Source organism: Triturus cristatus, chromosome 9 (genome assembly GCF_964204655.1).
Source record: "Triturus cristatus chromosome 9, aTriCri1.1, whole genome shotgun sequence".
In the NCBI taxonomy this organism is placed as follows: Eukaryota; Metazoa; Chordata; class Amphibia; order Caudata; family Salamandridae; genus Triturus; species Triturus cristatus.
Genome location: NC_140592.1, coordinates 783,919,206 through 783,937,572, shown reverse-complemented (window position 1 = coordinate 783,937,572; position 18,367 = coordinate 783,919,206).

Sequence of the window (18,367 nt, the reverse complement as noted above, 5' to 3'; positions counted from 1 at the left end):
TTAGTGGTTAATCCAGTGGTTAAATGTTGGTTATTGCAATTAGTCATATGCTCTCAAGAAAAAAACAATGCATGCATGTGCTTGTTATTTGTGATATATAATATAAATAACAGGTTTAAACATTAGTGGGGTTGTGAGGGAGGATCATTAAATAAAACCTTTTCTTTTTTTTGCACCTACTCCTGTTTTGCAGAATACAGAACCTGTACCAAGGCTGACATACTTCCGACTATGTTTAAAAAAGGCTGTCCTAGGATTGGCACACAGCAGGCTACTCTCTTTATGTTTAAGTGATGTGTACACTAACTCGCATGTTTTAAGCAGTCTGCTAATAATACCAACCACAACACTTGAATCAGAAGATGCTGCTTACCTCAGGGGAGTGAGAATAAAAGCGATGAGTCACGGCATGGGCGTGGCTTTTACAGCCAATCACACTAAAAACAGCCGTTATTGTGAGATTTTGAAGTCTCAAGAAAAGAAAGTCACAGCTTCTTTGAGCAATCACAGTCAACCAGAACCGCTGCTCACTCTGCCCCAACTCTCACTCCAGGGGGTTTCTGTGCCTCCCCGTTTCCTTCACCAATCATGCTGGGTGTTTTCAAGGCACCTTCGACACTAACTACTCCTGGAGCCCTTCCGACTGGGTTAGTTTGGAGCATTATTTTGGCATAGGAATCATGTGACCTAAATATGGGCAGCTTGTTCCCTTGACCTATTCTTGGGTTCATAACCTTTCCAATCAGTACGATAGTAAAGGCATCCCTTCACTTTCTTAGAATTTTAAATAGCTTTGACTTCATATTCTGGATGATCACTTATTTGAATAGTTGGATGTGGTGAGGAGAGACAGGTTCTAGGTTTACTGGGTTAATCAAGAAGACAAGAAATACTGGATGTACAGGCAATGTTGTTGGTAGTTCTATTTTTACTTCTACAGGACTCTTTTTTAAAAACCTTAAAAAGGAGTCCTGTGTGAATTTTTAATTATGTCGGACTAATTTCAAGTTACTCTTTGGTACAAAATTACAGAAAATAACACGATTACTTACAATTGCCTAATTATGAGTAATTTGGCACAAAAATCTAACAGGCAGAGAACAGTAAAAAAGAACACAGCAAGTGGCGGCTGCTGCTATGTGTGTTCTGTTGCATTTAGCTCCCTTTTCTTAGCTCTAAATGCATACTCCAGTTCATTTTGTACGCAAGGGTGCATTTTGCTGTAATATAGCGCTAAATGCTGGCTTATGCTCTTCGCGTAATCCCTCGTAACTTTGCTGCAATTCCACGTAATAAACTACAGCAAATTATGTGCGTTACTCTCACCACTATTTAAAAGGTCCCACAAAGTTTGCCTTGAATCTATTACATCCTTGATGGATGACTAAACTTTGTCTCTGGGGTTACACAGTATCAAGGTGACTCATTAGTGAAAATATTGTACACAAATTCTGCATTCCATAAACACTCCACCCAACTAGTTCCATCTTGTACAGTCTGAGGTTTCCAGAAGTTGTGAATAAATTGGGGACCAAGAGCGGAAACTGAGGGACAATGTGCAGACTGACTGCGGCTTGCAGAAATAATGTGGCTAATTATTTTGCTGATGATGACTGTATCAGGAAAGTAAAATGAGGCCTTTTAGTTAGGTGGTCAACCGTTAACAGAATGGAGTTATATCCTTCAAGCGAGTGTAGAAGCTCCACGATTAATACTAGTGAAACCGTATGATACGGTCTCTGATAAAAGGTTGCAGTAATTCAGCTGGGGCTAAATGTAAACTTTTCCCCTGGAAATGTATAGTGCAAGTCTCTACAAATCTCGTCACATCATTGGAAATTAAAGGCCACAAGAACTTGACTTTTTTACTTCATCATTTTCTTGTGCCTTTTGTAGCTGGGGCATCAATTCAGCAATTAATCATGAACCTAGGATGTATTTAAGTGGTATGAATAGTGATGATTCTGGGGGTCTTTCTCTAAGGGCATAACCATATTTGGATAGTGCAGCCACCTTCACAAAGTTATAGTCGCTGAAAATTTGCGCCCACGCAACGGATAGGCTGATAAGGTACATGGGGATTTTAAAAACTGGAGGCTGCGATGGCCTGCCACAGAGTTGATCTCCACTGGAATTAGGTTGAATGAAAAGAATGCTACAGGATGTAGGTGTCCAGTTTTCAAATTGCGTTCCTACAGAATGTGTCCTACTGTTACATGGGAAGCATCGGCTTCAACAACAAAAGGTGATGTAGAGAATTTTAATGTTAGTTGTTTAAAGGCTATTTCAGCTTCAGAATCCCAGAGGAACTTTGTTCACTTTTTAGGAATCTAGTGCTGGGAGTCACTGTGGTAGAGAAGTGATCAATAACATCAATTTAAAAGTTAGCAAAGCCCAAGAAGTTCCGAATTTTTTTCAGATTCTGGGGAGCCTTCCATTGGTCTATGGCTACAACCGTTTTCAGGTCCATTTGAATAGCAAATGATGTGATAATGAATCATACCAATTCCACTTTAGCGGTGTGGAAGATGTACTTTTCTGGTTTTACAAAAAGATGGCTTTTCCCACATTTTTTCAAGATAGGTAACATATGAATAACAGCTCTTCTTGTGTAGTGGAATAGAGAAGTTGGTAGTCAATGTCAATCACTGCTCAATAAATAAGTCTTGCACATCATTGATTTAATACTGAACAGCTGCAGGGGTGTTGCACAGTCCCAACGTCAAGATGAGGTATTCTATATAGCCAAATTTGGTTCGAAAAGCCCTTTTCCTGTCTTCACTCCCCTGGCCTTGCACATGGTGGTATGCCCCTCTTAGATCTAGTTTGCTATATACAGTGGCTCTTTTGCTTGGTCAAGGAGGTTAGAGATCAGGGGCAGCGGGTTACCTGTTCATAGTGGTAATACGGTTTACTGCCAGATAAACAATGCACACTCCGAGTCCCATCCCTCCTCTAGGGAACAAAGTACAATGGGGACAAGATCTGAGATCTTGATGGTATGATCAACCCGCTTTCTAAATATTCTCATAGATACTAATTTTCAGTGAGAGCATATATTCCGCTGCAAAGAAAGTTGGGCCCAGGTTGTAAACTTGTTCTGCAGGTGAAAGACCAGTGGTATGGTGAAATATCGTCCTTACCTTAACAAGGACTTTAGAGAAGTCTTTACAGGGTTCTGGTGTGAGGGGATAATACATTCCAAATACATAAGGAATTGGGAATTCTCTTAAACTAGTGTCTTTTAGAAACGTGATTGTAGAGTTACCACTCTTGCAATCTAGTCAATGACAGGGTTGTGTTTATGTAACAATGCGACCTCTAAAATGGCCTTGATTTGCTTACCACAAATCAAAGTCAATTTCCTCTATGCAATTGTCTGAATGGGCAAAGGTCCAGATGATATTTCCCCATCATCGATGGTACGGATGATCTTGGACTTAGAATTTCCATTTTCTGGAATACCAGAGGCCCTTGCGAATGAAACATCTATAAAGTTCCCAATGGCTACAGAATGAAGTAATATTTCCACTGAAGCCTTTTTGTAAGGCGATCAACTTATTTATGTGAGCATATGGAAATGTCAAGAATTTTCTTGGCAGGTGTTAGCTAGTCTATGGGAGACCTTTGCTGTTAAGGCTCTTGGAGGCTGATTTCCCTGAAATATCAGGTTCCCTTGTCCTTTGCTGCTGTTACCGTCTGTCTTACACTTCAATTTATTAGGGCAGTCTTAAGAAATGGCCACCTTTCCATAGCATAGGCACAATTTCTGTAAATTGTGTTTCTCCTTCATTGTCATAAGGCCACAAAGTCACCTGATTTGCATAGGCTTTGATTCATCAATAGATCTCCCTTCAGATTTCTTCTAATGATCACAACTTTAGAATCCATTTTGGCTGGTGATTTCCATGCTCAGACAACCAAAGGACTAGCTTCAGCACAGGATCAACAAGATCTTCACAAGACTAAGGCAGGTTAACCACTTGAGCAAGTAAATCTTTCACATTGTCGCATCTCCGGGCACAAAAGCAAAGCCCTTTTTCTACTTCTGGCCTTTCTGATTCTGCCACTAGTCGATTAAAAGAGGTTAAATAGGTCAGCAGGTCTCTGCTATCCTTGCTTTAGATTTCAGTTCTGTGCCCACTTATTGCATGAAGATATGTTTGTCGAATAGGTTTTTCATTTTGATGATGGTGTAACTGCATTCGCTTAGAAATGTTTCAAACTATGTGGCCTAGCTATAAGGGCGCTGGGTGGGGTGAGCAGGACCGTGAGAGTTGCAACCACATGGCTTTACTGCTCTGTTAGTGCTCCAGATCCGGCCCAGGCTTCAGGAGTGGTTCCTAAAACTGTAGGGCACGCAAGAAAAAATACTCCAACCCCTGGGGGTAGTAATCACCTGGAGTTGCATGCCATCTATTTGTTGTGTCAGAATTCTAGTCTTGTCTTGAGACCTCATCATGGCTTGCTGTAATTCCCTAACTCGTTCAGACAGGATGCTTATGTGAGCTTGTTAGTCTGTCAAGCAACAGAGCACACTAACCTAGTGCACATGATCCTGTGGGAACGAGAGACCTTCACAGAGGCTGCCTCCAAACTCCCTTGTCAACCTATCTCCTTTTCAGTACCGAATGGATCACTGGCAATGGGGCTAGGGAAACAAGGGAAAGGGGAATGGAATGAGGAAACTAGCTTCAGTCTTGGGTGTCAGAGAACCAGCCTGTCTTGCTTGTACATTGGTGTGGCCCTTCAGTCACTGTTGCCAAGTTGTCTGTGCCTACTCGGGTCTCTGTCCTGAGAAATACAATGCACTCAAATACCACAGAAGTTCCAATAATATACATGGCTTTAATCTTCTTTCATAATATATTTTCACTTTAGTTTTTCATATGAAATAACACCTTTGTCTAAAACAGATACCTCACAAAGAAAAATATGAAAAGAAATTAAAAAATAACATAAGGAAGACAATGGCGACAAAATAATTAGTCTTCATAACTGCTCATTGCGTCAACAGGTGTACATAAATATTTTACATCCCATATAGAGACCCGGTTCATGGTAATGTTTCAACATTAAAACAGAATCTGCAGTGCACTGGGGTCTCTATATGGATGTAATATATTCATAAACACGTTGACACAATGAGATGCGATTTATGAAGATTAATTATTTTATCTCCCTTATGTTGTATTTTTATTTCTTTGCATATTTTTAATATTTTTCATTTTGTGATGTATATGTGTTATTTGATATAAAAGTTATATTATTGGTGTTATTTTATGTTATTTGATATGAAAATTCAATGATTTTATGAGAGGATTAAAGCTATATTTATACACATATATATGCACATTTTAACTTCTGTAGTTAAATGAATTTTATTTTTTAGGATTTGGGCTACATGTAGAGTGAAGTTTGAGTGATCTATGTGAGTGTTATAACAAGGAGAATTTTGAAATTCTTCCGCTTTCATTTATGGCCAACTGGACCAAAAGTGGCACCAGTTCTAGCAATAATTTGAAGTCTCGCAGAAATATGGTCATAGCTTCTTGGGCAATCAGAGGGAAACAGCACAAGCAGCTCACTCTGCCCATAACTCTCAATATTTGGGTTCCTCTGCCTTTCCCCCACCAATCCAAGTCACCATCATGCTGGGTATTCTTGGGCACTTCAACAAATTAATTATCGAAGATTCTTCTACAAGGTAAGTGATTTTATTTCTTTGTTAAATTTTGAAGATTCTGTGAGACATTCTTTAAAACAGATCCTTGAGAATTTCAAGAAATAGATTGCCATTGGGCCCTTAGCTGAAGTTGGACAGGCTACATTTAAAAGGCAAATTTCTGTTTAATCTGTATTTAGAGTAGCTCAAAATCTTTAAGTAAGGACAATGTCTTCAAGTACTACAGGGAGGATCATATGTGTTTCTGCTGTGTCTTCAGAACAGGCATCCACTTTGTGCGGTGTACAGCTAAATCTGACCTCCTACCCAGTCAGTCTTTCAATGTTACCAGCAACAGGTTGTTCACCAGCAGAAAGAGAATAGGAGAAAGGATGAATCTAGGGCATACCAACCCACCTGAAATGGCTCAGACAGTACATCGTTTAGTCTTATTCTTTCAGAGGGTCTTTGAAAAAGGACCATGGTCATCGGGTGAACTGGTGCACGGAGCCAAAGCTTTGTTGCACTAAGTAAAGGAAAGGTCAAGAGACCTTTGCAAATGTCTTCTCCATGACCAGAACCACAGCAGCAGAAACCTAAGAGAATTTAATGTTCTCAATGACATGGCAAAAGTCAGACACACATTTCAGAAACTCCCTCGTGAAGCAAGTTTGTGATGAGATGCTTAGTTAGAAATGCACAGAATCTATTACTTTAGGATAGTTATTGCAACCTAAATTAAAGTGATAGATCTGTAATTCTGAGAGTACACGGAGTCTTTATTTCCTTTATGGATCACAACTATGTCTGGCTCCATGGGGTACCTAAAACCTTGCTCGACTGTAAAGTCACAGTAAATATTTAAGTGGGCAGTTATTTCTACGGAGCACAGTTCATAAACAGGGAAGGGAAATGAAGATGATGTCCCATATTTTAGTGACTGAATGGCCTTTAAGATTTCCCATTTCTCAAGATGTTTGGCTAAGTTTGTTCCATCTTCCACGGATAATTCTGGCAAGATAATATCGTCAAATTATTCCTTGAATTCTGTAGCTCAGACACTTAGTTGACAGGCACGGATTTGAATAATAGCCCAGAAAGGTGTCAGCTATTCCCTTTTTATGTTTGCTCTGTACCACTTTGTTCTTAATTTTCAGCAATGCTTGAATAATAATGCTTACATTTTAGGTAATTAGCAAGATGTTTGCCTGTAGCATTTAGAGAGCAAAGTTATCTTGCTTTCTGATTAATATCCAAAATACCAGGTCTCCTGCTTAAAGTTCAATAATATATATTTTCATTTATTTTGTGTCAACAAACAACATTGATGCTGTCACATTTGAGGATACAGAACATGGGACAAGACATTCTGTCAGTGTGGATACATAATCGTTGCATAACGTCCATTCCATACGTTCGAAGGTTTACACACGAGGTCTAGTATGTCGTAGATAAACTATGTTCCAGGAAACCTTGTGCCATGTCTCCAGGTAATGTATCTATTCTTCTCAATTTCATTCTAATCTCCTCTGTTAAAAACCATTCCCGGATGTCTTCTATCCACTCCTTCACTGTAGGAGGCAAAAGTTACCTACCTTTGGTAATGCTCTTTCTGGTAGAGACTCTGCGCAACTGTAAATTCCTCACCTTTTCAAGATTCTCCAGGCGTCAAACTAGCTGCGGAAGCTTCTTTGCAGTACCTTTGCCTCCCGTAGGTGTCACAGTGAGACAATGCACTGACATCGCTCTGCCCAGGAAATGACATGCAGGGGCTATATAGGCACTGCTCCTGCGCTTGTCAGTTGCTTTCAAAACTGTCAGCACCCCTAGACACAGAGCCCCAATAGCAAATTGGATCGGACAAGTGTGCAGATCCCTAGATTTGGGATATTATTAATGTATAGAGCTCATTCACAGAACGTGGAGGATGGCTGGGTTGGTGAGGAATCGAAGGTTAGTCTCTACCAGAAAGTGAATTACCAATGGGAAGTAACTGGTTACTCTGATTGACTTGCAACACCAGATTCCTCACCTTTTGAATAACTAGCAGTTCCTATTAGTGTCATTTTAACTAACCTAGGCCTAAGTAGCAAAGCGACCTTTTACATACATTTGTCCTACCTTGCTCCACATAAAGGTTCTAGCAATGACCTTTTATCCAGTTATGGGCTGAATAAATGTCGATCGGTTTTCTTGAAACTAGCCCAATTTATTTTGCACAAGTATTCTTAGCATCATATCTTAAATCACCTGCACATAACGTACATAACAGGATTAACATACTCTGTGCAAAAGTCATTGCTAGCTTCATCCTCGGGAGACGGGGCTACTCTGCATGATTACAATTATTGATTTAGGCTCATCTACATAATCTTACTCACAACATATTGATTGTGGTAGAACCCCTGAGATTACCTTTTTGGTATAAAAGAACTGCATCTTCACTAGGTAGAAGGAGGAGACGCTTCTACCCTGCCACTGACATGGAGGTCCCTGCACGCTGAGGCTTCAATACGCAGCGGTCCGACATCCATTGCGGGGTGTCCAACTTGTGACCAAGACGGGGTCCTTCATTCTCTATCAGGTAATGGGATTGGCTCTTTCCTAGGGGATTCCTGGCTTCACAAATACATGCTAGGTACATTGAGGTACACTTAGATGGGGTACGCCTAGTAGGAGTACGCAAAGATTACTGTTCTTATACATGACTGCATGCATATACTCGTTGCTTAGCACCATGATAGAAATGTATCTACGGTTTACTCTGTTGGTGCTTATAATCTCTTACATTTACTTCGGTCTATTGATTGTCACAGCAAACATGTTTTATACTAGAATGTCGCTCGTTCAATAAATGCTTACTGAAAACGCCCCCAACGTTTATTCTGTGCATCTCTCTGTGACTAAGTGAACCCGATTGACTGAGCGAAAAGTATTGTACTGTTTCCACAATCTCTGAAGGGCCAAGGGTTGTCATATTCAATGGTTGTCAGAAACTATCCGCTTCTTGGTATGGTTCTGGGGCTTATAGTGCAGTCTGCAAAGGGAAAGGTAGGGCTGATGCGACTGCACTGTGAGCTAGCTGGGCTATAGGATGACATATCCTGTGTGGGTGTCCAGAATCAGTCCAGACACCAATCCCTTAGTTAATGTTGTCCAACAAACAAGGAGACCCTACACATTTTTAGGAACTACATGACATGGCGGTGGGTGGATCAGTGAACTGGCTCAAATCAAGACGTCTTCCAAGATTGAGCGGGGAAAATGCCCCTCTCAGGAAACCTGGCTGGACAGACAATGCTTTATAAACAAACAGTGACACAAGCATAGCTACCTGGTACATGTTCAGAACAGGAGTAGCAGCCTTGGCCCTGGTGGAATGAGAGTTGAAGTCCTTCTGAAGGCTGCGCAATATGCAGCAGATCTTGATACAGAGCATGATCCAGCGGTAAATGGTCCGTTTCAGCATGGATTCGCCTTTTCTTTTGCACTAGCAAACCCCACAATGAGCTGATCACTCACCCGGTGTTCTCAGGTAACATCGATGTAAAAGCTCAGTGCTCTTTTGGGATCCAAGCGATGTAGACTCTTCTCCTTAGAGGTGTGAAGCAGCTCAAAGGGAGTGCACATTAAATATGTGAGGACCAGTTTAAGGTCACACAGAGGCAATAAAGAAATAAGAGGGAGGGAACCAGTGTTGGAGACCTTTAAAAAATGCATCACAACTGGTGATTTAAATATCGAGGCCTGGTCCGGCAACTGCAAAAAAGGCTGAAAGAGCCAAAAGGCACCCCTTAACTGTGCCCAAAGCAAAGCCTTGCTGGGCAAGAGACAAAATAAACAACAGACCGTCTGACAACTTGGCCTGGGGGGTTGAGGTGTGTGGGGGGTTTAATCTGGGGTATGCCACACCAAACCATGGATTTGTCCCGAGGACAGGCATATACAGTTTTTGTTAAAGGACGCCAGGTTGCCAAGATTAAATGAACCATCTCTAGAGGAGGAAGATCAAAGGTGTTAAGTTGTCACCACTCAATGTCCATGCATGAAGGTGGAGATTTTGAAGGCCCGGGTGCAGAACCCTGCCTCGTTGTTGTGACAGTGGGTCCACTTTGAGGGGGAAGACTGATCGAAGGACAGATGCTCAAGCTCAGGAGTTCTGGATACTATACTCTCCATGCCCAATTCCAAGACACTAATAATAATAATAAATCTTTATTCAGAAACAAACGCAACCATATAAGATACAAATACACTAAAAAGAAAAAGATAGCATTAAAAAATTCTGATTAAACACTGCACATTCAATTTAACGATTACGATTAATAAAAACCACTCATTGTCACCAATGACAAAAAGCAATACTAAAACACAGAAGGCCAATCAATGTTTAATCAGGTCTAGAAAGTCTGGATCTTTAGGCTGCTCGCAGGAAGCTTGTCACAGCACAGAGTGTAAGTTCATTAGGCAACAGCTGTAAAAACTTAAGTGCCACTCTGTCTTGCCTAAACTTCAAGCGCTTTAAAAGGGGGCAAAGAAGAACAAGTTACTTACCTTCGGTAACGATGTATCTGTAAGAAACATTAGTTAGTTAGATTCCTCACCTTAGAATATCCCCAGGCGTCAGGCTGGGTCCGGAAGATTTTTTCGTCAGCAATACCCCTTACGCGTCGCTAGGCGTCGTCTGCGGCTCCGCGTCCGTCGTCGGCGTCGTGCGCCGGAATGACGTCGTCGGAGTACTTAGACGCCGTCCTCGCGCGCTGACGTCAGTTCTTGTACATAGCTTTCCGCGCCAGGAACGCAGAGCCATGCAAACACCGACACTGGTGCCAAAAATAAAATCTAGGGGCCTGAAAAGGATAACCTTAACCCTAGATGTCAGTTCGCAGAACGGGGAGGATGGGTGGGTCGGTGAGGAATCTAACTAACTAATGTTTCTTACAGATACATCTTTACCGAAGGTAAGTAACTTGTTCATCTGAAATAAACACGTTAGTTAGATTCCTCACCTTAGAATAGATACCCAAGCAATACCATCCCCGGTGGTGGGTCTGCGAACCAAGATCACACCAGAAAGTCCTGGAGGACAGAACGGCCAAAGAAGCCATCCCTCCGGACTTGGCTATCAAGGCAATAATGCCTGGCAAACGTGTGTAGCGAAGCCCACGTTGCCGCCTGACAGATGTCCTGCAAAGGGACACCTCGTCCCAAAGCAGTAGTAGCCGCCGTGGACCGAGTAGAATGGGCGCGCAGCCCAACAGGAGGTTCCTTTTTTGCCAAGGAGTAACACATTTTGATGCACAAAACGACCCACCGAGAGATGGTCCGTTTGTGCACAGCTTTCCCCTTCTTAGCACCCACGTATCCAACGAAAAGTTGGTCGTCCACCCGGAACTGCTTTGTGCGGTCCAGATAAAAGGAGAGCGCACGTTTCGGGTCCAGACGGTGGAGCCTCTCTTCCTCTTTGGAAGGATGCGGAGGCGGAAAGAAGGTGGGCAAGGTGACAGACTGCCCAAGATGAAATGGAGTCACCACTTTCGGAAGAAAGGAGGGACGAGGCCGAAGGACAACCTTGTCCGGATGAACAGAGAGAAAAGGAGGCTTTGAAGATAAAGCCTGGAGCTCACTCACCCGTCTAGCCGAGGTGATGGCTACCAGAAAAGCAGTCTTAAGCGTCAGCAGACGAAGAGGACAATTATGAAGAGGCTCAAAGGGAGCACACATTAGAAATGTGAGAACAAGATTCAAGTCCCACTGAGGCATTACAAAAGGGACAGGAGGGAACGTGTGAGTAATGCCTTTTAGAAAGTGTGTAACTACAGGGGACTTGAAAAGAGAAGGCTGATCAGGAAGCCGCAAGAAGGCAGAGATGGCAGCAAGATAACCTTTCAAAGTGCCCAGGGCAGAGCCCTGCCGGGCCAAAGAAAGAAGAAAGAGGAGAACCTCAGAAAGAGGGGCGGAAAGGGGATCCACAGCCTTTGCTGTGCACCATGCCACAAATTTGTTCCACCGGCAGGCGTATACCGTCTTTGTGGAGGGACGCCTGGCTGCCAGAATGATATCACAGACTTCAGGAGGCAAGTCAAATGGCATCAACTGCCGCCGCTCAATCTACACGCATGGAGGTGGAGGCTGGACAGGTTCGGGTGTAGGACCGTCCCCTGCTGCTGCGACAGAAAATCCTCCCGAAGGGGCAGACGTATCGGAGGATCGGTCAACATACTGAGTAGCTCGGGATACCAGTACCTTCGTGCCCAATCCGGAGCCACCAAGATGACTTGGGCCCGGTCGTGCCTGATCTTCTTCAGCACTCTGGGCAGAAGTGGTATAGGCGGAAAGGCGTACAACAGACCGCAACTCCACTCGTGACGAAAAGCGTCGCCGAGCGAGTGCCGCCTTGGAAATTCCAACGCGCAGAGCTGCTGACATTGCGCGTTCTCGTCGGTGGCAAATAGATCTAACCAAGGCTCTCCCCATTGCTGAAAGAGACCTTGCGCCACTTCGGAGTTCAGACGCCATTCGTGATCCATCATGCACCGGCGGCTGAGTTCGTCTGCTCTGGCATTCAGAGAGCCCGCCAGATGTTGAACCACTAGGGTGACGCCCTGGTGTTCCAGCCACGTCCAGAGGCGCAGAGCCTCCTGACAAAGGGTCCACGACCCCACCCCGCCCTGTTTGTTGCAATACCACATGGCGGTGGTGTTGTCCGTGAACACCTGCACGACACTTCCCCTGACAGAGGGAAGGAAGGCTTTCAGTGCAAGTCGGATCGCTCTCAACTCCAACAGGTTGATGTGGAGACAAGACTCCGCCGGAGACCAGAGGCCTCTGATCTCCGCCTCTCCCATATGGCCACCCCATCCCAGGAGGGACGCATCCGTCACTACGACATGCTCTGGTTGGGGAAGGGAGAGGCTCTTGCCCTTGACCCAATCGCGGTCCGTGAGCCACCACTGCAACTGCTGTGCAGTGCCCTCCGAGATCAAGACATGGTCGGACAGGTTGCCGTGATGCTGGGCCCACTGAAACTTCAGGTCCCACTGCAGAGCCCGCATGCGCCGCCTGGCGTGATGCACTAGTAGGATGCAGGAGGCAATCAGCCCCAGAAGCCGCAACACTAGCCTGACCGAAACCCAGGATAGAGGCCGAAAGATGGGAATCAGGGCCTGTATATCCCGGACCCGCTGTTCCGGCGGATAGACCCGGAACTGCGCCGAATCGAAAACCGCTCCGATGAAGAGGAGCTTCTGAGAGGGACTCAAGTGTGACTTCGGCACGTTGATGGAAAATCCCAGCAAATGCAGGAGATCCGCCGTAGTCTGGAGGTGGGAGACGACTGTTTGGGGCGAGCCCGCCTTCAACAACCAGTCGTCGAGATAGGGGAAGACTGGAACCCCTGATCTGCGCAGATGAGCTGCGACCACCGCCATCACTTTCGTGAACACCCGAGGGGCACTGGTGAGGCCGAAGGGGAGCACGGTAAACTGAAAGTGCTCCTGGCCCACCGTGAACCGCAGGTAACGCCGGTGGGCCGGTAGGACGGGGATGTGGAAATATGCGTCCTGCAAGTCCAACGCTACCATCCAGTCTCCAGGGTCTAGGGCAGCTAGAACCTGAGCCAAAGTTAACATCTTGAACCTTTCCTTCCGGAGGAAGGCATTGACGTTCCGGAGGTCCAAGATAGGGCGTAGGCCCCCTTTGCGCCCCTCTTGGGAACCAGAAAGTAGTGGGAATAACAACCACGACCTACTTCTGGGCTTGGAACGCGCTCGACGGCCCCCTTGGCCAAGATTCAAATGATCCCCCGAGATATGGTGGTGCTGCGGTGGCATGGCTGGAGGGGTCGTCTCGAAGGGGAGGGAGTAGCCCCTTCGGACGATTTGCAGCACCCACCTGTCCGATGTGATGGACCGCCAGTGGAGCAGGTGATGGCGAACTCTGCCGCCCACTGGCGAGGAATGGGCCTGAAAGCTCGGACTAGGAAGGCTATGAGGCGGATGCTGCCGGGGTGGATGTGGGCTGACCTCGTCGTCCTCCAGAACCGCCTCGGCGGAAACCACTTCCGCGACCGCGCGCAGGTTGATTCTGCGGCTGGTGGCTAGGCGTACGTGAGGAGGCACCCCTTCCTTGGCCACGAAAGGGGCGAAAAGCGGAAGTTTGCGACCGCGGGGCCGAGAGGCCCAAGGACTTGGCCGTAGCCCGGGAGTCCTTAAAGCGATTCAGCGCACTGTCCGCTTTCTCGCCGAAAAGGCGAGTGCCATCAATGGACATGTCCATGAGGGTGCTCTGGACATCGCCCGAAAAGGACGTGGACCGCAGCCAGGCGTGACGTCTAAGCGCCACTGAGGTAGAAATCGCCCTACCCAGCGAGTCCGTAGTGTCAAGCCCACCTCGGATAGCATGTCGCGCTGCATCCCTCCCATCGGCCAGAGCCTGGGTAGGTCGTGTCTGGACCTCCTCCGGACACAGGGGCAGCACGTTCTCCACCGCATCCCACAGAGAGTGGGAATAACGGTCCAAGAGGCAGGCGGTGTTCAAAGACCGCAGGCCCAAACTAAGGGAGGAGAACAGCTTTTTGCCAAACTGTTCTAGCCTCTTGGAATCCCGGTCCGGCGGAGCAGTCGGGAAGGAGGATTGGGAGGTAGAGGCCTGGATAACCAGACTCTCGGGGGTAGGGTGTTGGGACAGAAAACTGGGGTCGCCCGGAGCAGGGCGGTGGCGCCTAGCGACGTTCCTGTCCACAGGAGGAACTGTGGAGGGCTTGGACCAGGTGCCCTGCAGAACGTCAGTGAGGGCCTCATTGAATGGCAGCAGAGGCTCAGTGGAGCTTGCTGCAGACTGAAGCACCTCAGTGAGGACGTTCGTCCTCACAGCCACGGCAGGTAGCTCGAGCCCAAGGGCTGCGGCCGCCTTGCGCAGCACCACAGAGAAAGCAGCACCCTCCTCCGAAGCCACAGTCGGAGGAGAGATCAATCCAGTGTCTGGAGAGGTATCCAGGCCACTGGCCTCCCCCAGTTAATCTGCCCAGTCCTGTGACAGTTGAGCCTGAACGGCCATAGGATCCTCGGATCCCTCCCAGTTGTCCCCATCATCCGATTCCTGGTATACAGGAGGAAGGATCGGAGCCGGGCGATAGACAAAATGTGTCTCCAGTGGCGCCGAACGCGGCGTCCATCGACGCCGTATCGGCGCCGGGCCCGGACTGAACCGGGGCTCGACGCCGAGCGGAGTCGGAGGTGGTACCGGTGTCGACGCCGGCGGAGGAGGAGGCGTGACGAGGTCGACCGGCGTCGGCGGGGACTCGGGAACGGGTCCCTCGGGCGCTTGCGGCGTCGAGGCCGGAGCCGTCAACGGCGCCGGAGCCGCCGGCAGGCAAGGTTGCCTAGTCGGGTCCGCGGGGCCCGAAGGCGCGCCAGCGGGCGTCGACGGCGGAGCCAGGCTCCTCATGGCCGAGAGGAAGGCACTGACTTCCGCCGGCGTCGCGTCAGTCCCAGGGACCGGTGGGTATGGGGACATGCGCGGCGCCTGCGGCTCCGCCGGAGCCGCGGGGGTGGAACCACTCTGACCCTCGGCCGAGTCGCGCGACCGACCGAGGGGAGTCCGAAGAGCGGTGTCGCCTCTTGGACTTCTTGGAGTGCTTCGACTTACCCGAAGACTTGGATCCCGACGACCGATGATGACGTCGGCTGCGGCTCCGCGACCGATCCTTGGACCTCCTCCTGGACCGGGATCGAGAAGGGCGCGGAGCCGAGTGGCGAATCTCGAGAAGCTTACGGGACCGCTCCCGTCTAGCCTTCGAGGTCAGGGCCTTGCAGTCCGAACACGACTCCGCGTCGTGGTCGAGGCCCAAGCAGTAAAGGCACCGGCGGTGATGGTCCGTAACCGGCATCAGGCGGCTACAGTCAGCACAGGCTTTAAAACCAGGCATCCTACCGGCACCGGAGTCGAGACAAGATCAAAAAGGATCGAAAAAGTTAGTCAAAAAATGACTAAAGGGGTAGCTCTCCCGGATCTGCGCTTACTGGCGCGGAAAAAAGAAGAACTGACGTCAGCGCGCGAGGGCGGCGTCTAAGTACTCCGACGACGTCATTCCGGCGCACGACGCCGACGACGGACGCGGAGCCGCAGACGACGCCTAGCGACGCGCAAGGGGTATTGCTGACGAAAAATCTTCCGGATCCAGTCTGACGCCTGGGGATATTCTAAGGTGAGGAATCTAACGTGTTTCTTTCAGATACTGCTTTCTAGGGAGAGAAAAAAATGTACACAGAAGGACGAAATGTAATGTGTCCTGTGGAAACCTAGAGTCGCAGCCACAGGGTCCTATCAAGTTTAGGGGGACAAAGCCAGACGGGGATGCAAGGAGGAGGTGCAGAAGGTTGAACCTAAAGCGGGAGACTAAAAACCTGTTGAGTGCGCTAGTCAGGGCAGAAAGGTAACATTCCATTCCCTGGATAGACTTTAACAAGGCGTGCACCCTCACAGTTGCCTTCTTAGCTCGGTGTTTTCACGGTCGGCAGAGGTATATTTAAAATACAGATCTTTTAGAATGTTAAGGTCCTGAGGCTGTACCATGTCACTTGAGTGAAAAATATCTGGCCTTCCTAGAGCAAAGAAAGAAGCTTTTACATAACCTAGCCAAGGAATTTTATAAGCATTCTCAAGTGATAAGCAATTTGAGAGGATCAGGCACTTTAGGTCCTTGTTTTCCCTCAGCCAAATTTCACCCAACACAATAGAGGCTTAACTACCACCTGATCCACTAGGAACTTAACACCAAATTCTTTGTGCACTGCATAGGCGGGCATTCTCTGAGGGACCCGCAAAATCTGATGCAAAAACGTATTTTGAGCCACCTGTAAGTTATGTGCTGCAATGTACCCCCATACTTCACTACCATATAGTGCCTTTGTGGTGCTTATGAACTAGTACAATTTTAGGATCACCTCTGGTGCCCAAGGTCCAAATCTGTGGGCATAGCTGGCAATGGCACCTATAGATTTATTCAGATAGCTCAGCTTGCCCTCAAGTAATTGATCGTCAAATACAATACCAAGATAGGGGAAAGCAGGGATCGTTGTTAGGATGAGAGGCTGCTTTAAAAATGTTCGACCGGAGACACTAGGGGCCAACTTCCTAAACATACGCCTTTGTGAAGTTGACCAACAGGTCCAGCGTATCCATAAAAACAGTGAACCCATCAATTAAAACCTGCAATCACAGGGTTGTGCGGGCCATAAGCACCGCACTGTCAGCATATAGTAAAACTGGCAAAGATCTCTGGGGGAATCACTCTGTAATGCCAGGAGGGCAGCTTCTAAGCCATTAATATAAATATAGAGTAAAAAAGGGGCAAAAATGCATCCTTGGTGGACCCCCTGGGTGCAATTAAAATGTTCAGTTAGGCCACCCTCTTGGGAGAATCTTACTGCCGCTGTAGTATGGGCATGAAGACTCATTAGTAAGTATAAAATAGAGGGATCAACACCTAAAGATGTCAGTATGTCCCACAACTTCTTCCGGTTAACTCGATCAAATGGGGACGTAAGGTCCATAAAGCTCAAAACAACGCTCCCGGTTGTGCAACTGTATATTGATTTATTAAAAGGTAGAGGATAAGACATTGATCAGTAGTTGACTTTCCCAGGCGAAAGCCGAACTAGACCTCAGATACTATTTGATTGGCATCAACCCAAGCAGAAGGGTCTAGTTAAAAGGACCCGACCCAGCACCTTAACTACGGCATCAATGAGAGAAATAGGGCGGTAGCATTGCAGGCTGTCTCCATACCCCTTTTTAAAAATTGGGATGATGGTGGCCATAGACCACGAGGGCAACGTCCCTTTCAGCGCTGCTGCATGTAACACCAGTGTCAGACCGGAGTCCAGACTTCAATGTTGTCCTGGAAGAGATCTTGGGGAACCCCATCAGGGCCCAGGGCCTTGTTCCTAGACAAGGACTCAATACCCCAGTAAACTTCCTCTGAGAAGGTAACTGGTGTGGCTGCCGGATTATGCACTATATCAATTCGAGAACCAGGACACTAGGATGACTTGGGCCCAATCGTTCTGGATCTTCTTTAGAACTAAAGGCAAGAGAGACAGCAGCAAGAAAACGCACAAAAATCTAGAGTCCCACTGTAGGTAGAATGCGCCCCTTAGCAAGAGGAGCCTTGGAAACTCCAAAGCACAGAACTGCTGACATTGCGTGCGCTCTGTGGTGGCAAATAGATCAATGCAAACCTCTCCCCTTTTGCGGAATGGACCTTGGGCCACGTCCGGGTGTAACTGCCACTCGTGACCTGCTATGTGTGGACAGTTGCACTCATCCACCCTGGCATTCAAAGATCCTGCAATGTAGTTCATAACCGGGAAGATCCCTTGATGGTCCAGCCATTTCCAGAGGTGTAGTGCCTCCCGGCACAGGGACCAGCAGGCAACACTGCCCTGCTTGTTGTATTAGCACATGGCAGAGATGTCGTTCATAAGCGCCCGTACCTGCCTCGCTTTGATGGACGGAATGAAGGCTTTCAAAGTAGTGCAGATGGTTGCAGCTCCAGAAGGTTGATATGGAGCTGAGCCTCCACAGAAGACCTCTGATCTCGACTTCTTCCAGATGGCTGCCCCGAACCAGAAGGGACTCATTGTCACCAATACCAACTCTGGGTAGGTGAGGGAGAGGGATCTAGAGGAGGACCTAATC